This window comes from Ovis aries, chromosome 15, assembly GCF_016772045.2.
Source record: "Ovis aries strain OAR_USU_Benz2616 breed Rambouillet chromosome 15, ARS-UI_Ramb_v3.0, whole genome shotgun sequence".
Lineage (NCBI taxonomy): Eukaryota > Metazoa > Chordata > Mammalia > Artiodactyla > Bovidae > Ovis > Ovis aries.
In genome coordinates, this window is record NC_056068.1 from 79,524,121 (window position 1) to 79,530,120 (window position 6,000).

Genomic DNA, 6,000 nt, shown 5'->3' on the forward strand with positions numbered 1-6,000 from the left:
CTGAAATTTATGTGGACAATTTCCTATGAATGATACTTAGGTTGTGTTTCCTACATCACACGCTGCCACACACTATGCTACTTTGACTATTAAGCTACAGATATCTCCATGTCTGTTTCACGAATAACTTCAGGATGATGTCCTAAGCCTGAACTGAATGAATTTTGGAGTCCATGAGCATTTTGCATTTAATCTGCTATCTGCTAAGTCGCTTCAGTTGTGTCTGACTCTGTGTGACCCCATAGACGGCAGCCTACCAGGCTCCCCCGTCCCTGGGATTCTCCAGGCAAGAATACTGGAGTGGGTTGCCATTTCCTTCTCCAATGCATGAAAGTGAAAAGTGAAAGTGAAGTCACTCAGTCGTGTCCGACTCTTCGAGACCCCATGGACTGCAGCCCACCAGGCTCCTCCACCCATGGGATTTTCCAGGCAAGAGTACTGGAGTGGGTGCCATTACATTTAATAGCTGTTGTCAAATTCTCTTCCAAAGTGGCTGTGCTCCTTAAGAACCCCATCCGTAATGAACGCGCCCACTCTGGAGGGCAGAGAAGGGGGAGCTGTTGGCCTGTTTGTTGTATAACCCTCATCACTAATAAGACCCAGGACCCGAATGGTGAAGGGGGCTTAGGGGTCAAACAGTATTTGACTCGGATCTGGGCTGTTACTCATCCATTGTGTGACCTGAGCAAACGCCTTAAACCCTACGGGCTTCGGTTTCCCAACAAAACAGAAATTAAAAGTTATATCCTTTTTATAAGGTCATTATTAGGAGCCAACAGTAAAGTTTCAGTTAGTCAAGATGAGTAAGTTCTAGAGATATGCTTTGCAACACTGTGCCTATGGATAATAAGTTTGCATTGTTCCCTTAAAAAAATCTGTTAAGAAGGTAGATCTCATGTTAAGTGTCCTTGCTGCTAAGTCGCTTCAGTCGTGTCCAACTCCGTGCGACCCCACAGACGGCAGCCCACCAGGCTCCCCCGTCCCTGGGATTCTCCAGGCAAGAACACTGGAGTGGGTTGCCATTTCCTTCTCCAGTGCATGAAAGTGAAAAGTGAAAGTGAAGTCGCTCAGTTGTGTCTGACTCTTAGCGACCCATGGACTACAGCCCACCAGGCTCCTCCGTCCATAGGATTTTCCAGGCAGAGTACTGGAGTCACAACACAATAAAAAGAACTCTGACCCAGAAAAGGGAAGGAAATAAAGGAGAAGAGAGCCGATTAGACCATGTGTATACAGTTTCTAGCATAATGCCTGGGAGTTTAATAAAGTGCTAGTCGCTCAGTCGTGTCCGACTCTTTGCAACCCCATGGACTGTAGCCCGCCAGGCTCCTCTGCCCATGGGATTCCCCAGACAAGAGTCCTGGAGCGGGCTGCCATGCCCTCCTGAATGGCCCAAGCAGAAACTTCAGGAGCTGCTGGGGAAGTGAGCCTGGACCAGGAGACGGGGCCAACTGTGGCAGCAGGCAGCTCACGCTACTCCCAAGAGAGGTTTACAAGATGATCTCAGGAGACTTTTTTTTTAATGTTATTAACACTTTTATGTATTATTGCACATTGGAAAATACAACCAATACATTTAACAGACGATTCCAAGGGGATTCTTGTTTAGGAGAATACCAGAGTAGGCATTCAAATGTTTACAAATTGAGTTGGTCTACATTTTAGTTTTTTGGCCACTCAGCAGGGCATGTGGGATCTTTGCTCCTCAGCCAGGGATTGAACCAGCACCCCCCTGCACTGGGAACATGGCGTCTTAACCGCTGGACCGCCAGGAAAGTCCCCTGAATCTTAAAACTAAGTACATCACAGCACATGGCGCAGGAGCCACGTGTGTGTGTGTGTGTGTGTGTGTGCTGAGTCAATCCAGTCGTGTCTGACTTTGTGTGACCCCATGGGCTGTAGCCCACCAGGCTCCTCTGTCCATGGGATTCTCCAGCCAAGAATACTGGAGTGGGTTGCCATGCCCTCCTCCAGGGGATCTTCCCGACCCAGGGATCGAACCTGCTGTTAAGCAGAACAGTTCTTTACCGCTAGTGGCACCTGGGAAGCCCGTGTGAGCCGCAGTTATTCCCAGATCACGATGGTGAAACACTAGTGATTGAAGTGCCTCAGATGCAACTTACAAAGCCAATCAACGGGGTTGAGCACAAGCTGCGGACTCGCACAGCCCTGGCCGCGGAGCGAAGCAGTGGCCTACGGCCCAGGATCTCAGGCCCCTAGTCTGTAAACAAGAATGATACCAGCTTCTGTTCACAGGGTTGTCATGAAGCTCCAGCGAAACCAATGGATGACTCACTTCACTGCCTGGAAAGTAGTAGACAACTAACAAATGTGATCACTATTTTTAAAATTATTTCATTACTAATTAACATTTTTACATCCATTATTAATATTTAAGCAACCATTATAGTGAGTGAAGGCTAAAGAGCTCCGGCTTTATTCTGTAAGCAATAAAAACGGTTTTGTTTTCATAGTGTTCATTCTGTTGTGAAAACATTTCAACAACATTAACAAAGAATGATTCTTAAACAAAAAGGAAAGCCACTCATCATTTCCCCAACCTTTTGCATATTCTCCTCCAGACTTCTCGACACGAATACTTACTATTCGTGGCTGCAATCACAGTGTTCATGCAAATTGTGTATCCCGCTTTTTCTCAGCAAACATGATGTTATGAACGGTTTCCATGCTTCGGCATATTCTTTATAATTATCATTTTTGAGGCAGCATAATGTTGCACTGACTACGTTAGGCATGGTTTTCTTAACCATCTCACTGCCTGGAGAAATACAGAATAATGCCTATGGCATGCCTGGAGCTTTTTTCTTCTGTTGAATTGCGCTCTTACAATCAATTCCCAGGGATGAGCTTAATGGGTCAAAAGGTGATCATGTTTTCAAGGCTCTCGTTGCATTGTACTAGATGGTGTGCCAGAGTTTTGCACGCTGCTTCCAGAGATGGAGACAGACTTCATCCAACTCTGGCAGCACCGGGGAATGGGGGCTGCAAACTCTGCTAATTTAATGCGTATGAAATGCAATCTCCATACTGTTCTCATTTGCACCTCTTTGATCACTAACCGGCTGAACTATTTTCCAAGTGTTTGTTTACTCTCTGCTTATCCTCTTGGGTGGAGTACTGGTCCACATCCTTCACCTGCTTATCTGTTGGAGGCTTTTCTTATCCATTTGAATGAGCATTTCAGAGTCGATAAATGTAATCATTTGCCAGCCAGACTTAGCTACTGGAGCCTTCTGAGCAGGGCGGGGTGCGTGATTACACAACACCTTGGGAAGATTCATTCTGAGTCAAGGAAAGTGGGCTGGGAGACCGAGAAAGCTGTCCACAGGTGGGCTGCCGGGGCTTGATCCCAGAGTAGGGGCCTGAACGCCACCACGGGGCTGGGAACGGCACGAGGGTCTGTGCACCCCGTCCTGGAGCTCGTGGTTCCCTGCATCGTCCCCCACGATGCCCTTCATGCTTCCTCGCAAACTCAGTGGCTTCGGCCCACAGAATTGCCGGGGAAAGGGACTGTTTTTGCTGTGCAGGTAAGTGAAGTGTGTGGTCCGCGGGGGAACACACGGTGAGGGGATGCCACGAGCACCTCCCTCACCTGGGGTCTCCAAGGCGGGGGCAGGGGAGCAGTTGGAGAATTAGGGCAACTGGTAAACGGAATCAGGGGATTCTTCTGTCTACAGTGCGGCGCCCAGGCTGATGGAGTCTGAGGCAGCTCGGCCATAGCCACGCCCCAGGCAAGGCTTCCTAGTCCTTCCCCACAGCCACCCTCCAACCCCGAGTGCTCACTACCAGCCCAGCAGCACCGTGCACCACGAGGGCTTACTAGCATCCTCATTAGTCGATCCTCATTAGTCCAGCAGGTCAGCCACATCTGGCAAGGGCCTCCTCCGGGCCAAGCTGGCCAGGTGCACGGAACAGACCAAGTCAGAGACGACACACAGCTCACAGTCTCGCGAGAAAGGGAGGTGCTCTTCACCGGGAAGGGCATTCCGGCAGACACAATGGGACAGCCTGCTTTTTCTTTAAATAATTTTGCTTATTTTTGGCCGTGCTGGGCTGTGCTATTGCTCCTCTCGTTGCGGTGGGCAGGCGCATCTCATTGTGGCGGCTTCTCTTGTTGTGAAGAACGGGCTTTAGGGTGCGTGGGCTCCTGTAGCTTCTGCGCGTGGGCTCAGTAGTTAACGGCTGCTGGACTCTGGAACACAGGCTCAGTGGCTGTAGTTCACGGGCTTAGCTGCTCTGAGGCCCGTGCGATCTTCCCATAAAGGGATCAAACCTGTGTCTTCTGCCTTGGCAGGCAGATTCTTTACCACTGAGCCAGCAGGGACGCCTGGGACTCAGCTTTCTAACCGAGAGAACCCCAGGGAGCCAACACCCTGACTGTTGCTCGGGACTGGCATGCAGCGTCATGAAGGAAAGAAAGACTCACACAGGCCTGGATTCAGAGCCTGGCTCCAGGCTTCTTTGTCATGACATCTCTGATGAAGCCACATGACCTCTTGGTCCAGCAGCCCTTCATCTTTGTAAACAGAGGCTCTGGTACCATAGAATGGCAGGGTCCACTCCAGGCAGTCCCCGCCCACGAGGTACCCCCAGCCTTCTACCACACCAGTATCACTCTGTCGTGTTCTTCAAAAGAACCTGGCATTGGGTGGCCAAGTTCAAGTTTAGAATGACTGACTTCTCGGAGTCCTCTACAGAAATACAGCCAACTCCTCTTCTTCCCAAATACAGCTCCATCCCAAACCAGAGGTCTCACACAGATGTATCGGAATATTCCTCTTCCATGTCCCAGCTCCACCACAGCCCCTCCAAACAGCTGCCTCCTCGCCAGTCCAGGGATACACACGGGGCACAAAGATAGATGGGAGAAGCTGCCCACACAGGTCCTGGAAGGAGGCTCGGGTCATTTGATCAGGAGATCCCAGGGCTCTGGATACCCAAAGCATGGTCTCAAAGGGGAATCCAGGGAGTTCTCTTGTGGCTCCGCAGACAGGATTGCAGGCTTTCACTGCAATGGCCTGGGTTCAACCCCTGGTCAGTGAACTCAGATCCCGTAAGTCACACGGCACAGCTAAATAAATTAATAACAAGTAAAAGGGGAATGCAGACTCTCTGAGGACACAGCCGCTTAGCTGCTGGGCCTTTCTCCCCCATGGAAGGACGCTGGCTGGAGAAGGATCACAGCCAAACCCTCTAATGAGCGAGACCCCGGGCCAGACCCCTCTCGCTCAGATCTAGAAGTGGCAGCACCTCTCCGGGTGTGTGTCTCCATCGGTATAAAGCGGGCATCAGCAGACACCCGTTCCACTGAGCTGCTCCGAGTCTTACGTGAGCCAGCGCACGTGAATTCACGACACGAAGCAGGTAGTTGGTAAAGGCCAGTTATCCGCGTGAATGGTGTAGATGAGCAGAGACCTAGAAGCCAAGCGGGCGAGAAGGCGCTCCGACACCCTCGCCCTTTGGCACGTCTAGTCTAGGTGTTCTCCCCGTCTGTCTTATGCATCAGGCGGCACAGGGTCTCTGCTGAGAGCGAGGGCTTCCCCAGTTTCGGTGTGTGGACTCTAGCGGGCACAGGCGCATCAACGTGGGGGATCTTGGTTCCCGGACTAGGGATGGAACCCACACCTCCTGCATTGAAAGGCAGATTCTTAACCTCCGGACCACCAAGGCAATCTCCTTGTCTCCTGTTTCAGCACGCCAGGCAGAGGAGGACGCGGGACTCATTGGCAAGGGTTCTGGGTGCAAAGGGCAGGGGCAGCGGTTTCTCCCTCCCTCCAGAGTACGCGCTCACCAACGGCCGGTCACCGACAGGCCTGGCAGCCAGTGGGGGTGCCTGGGAGAGTGGGGTCTGAGGGATCCCTAGAAATGCTAAGCTTCCTCTGGGGCCCCCATCACACCCCCAGGGCTGGGAAAGACGGGGCAGCACGGAATCTAGCTGAGGGGCTTCATTTTCAGGGTCACAGAGGTGGGGTATCACCC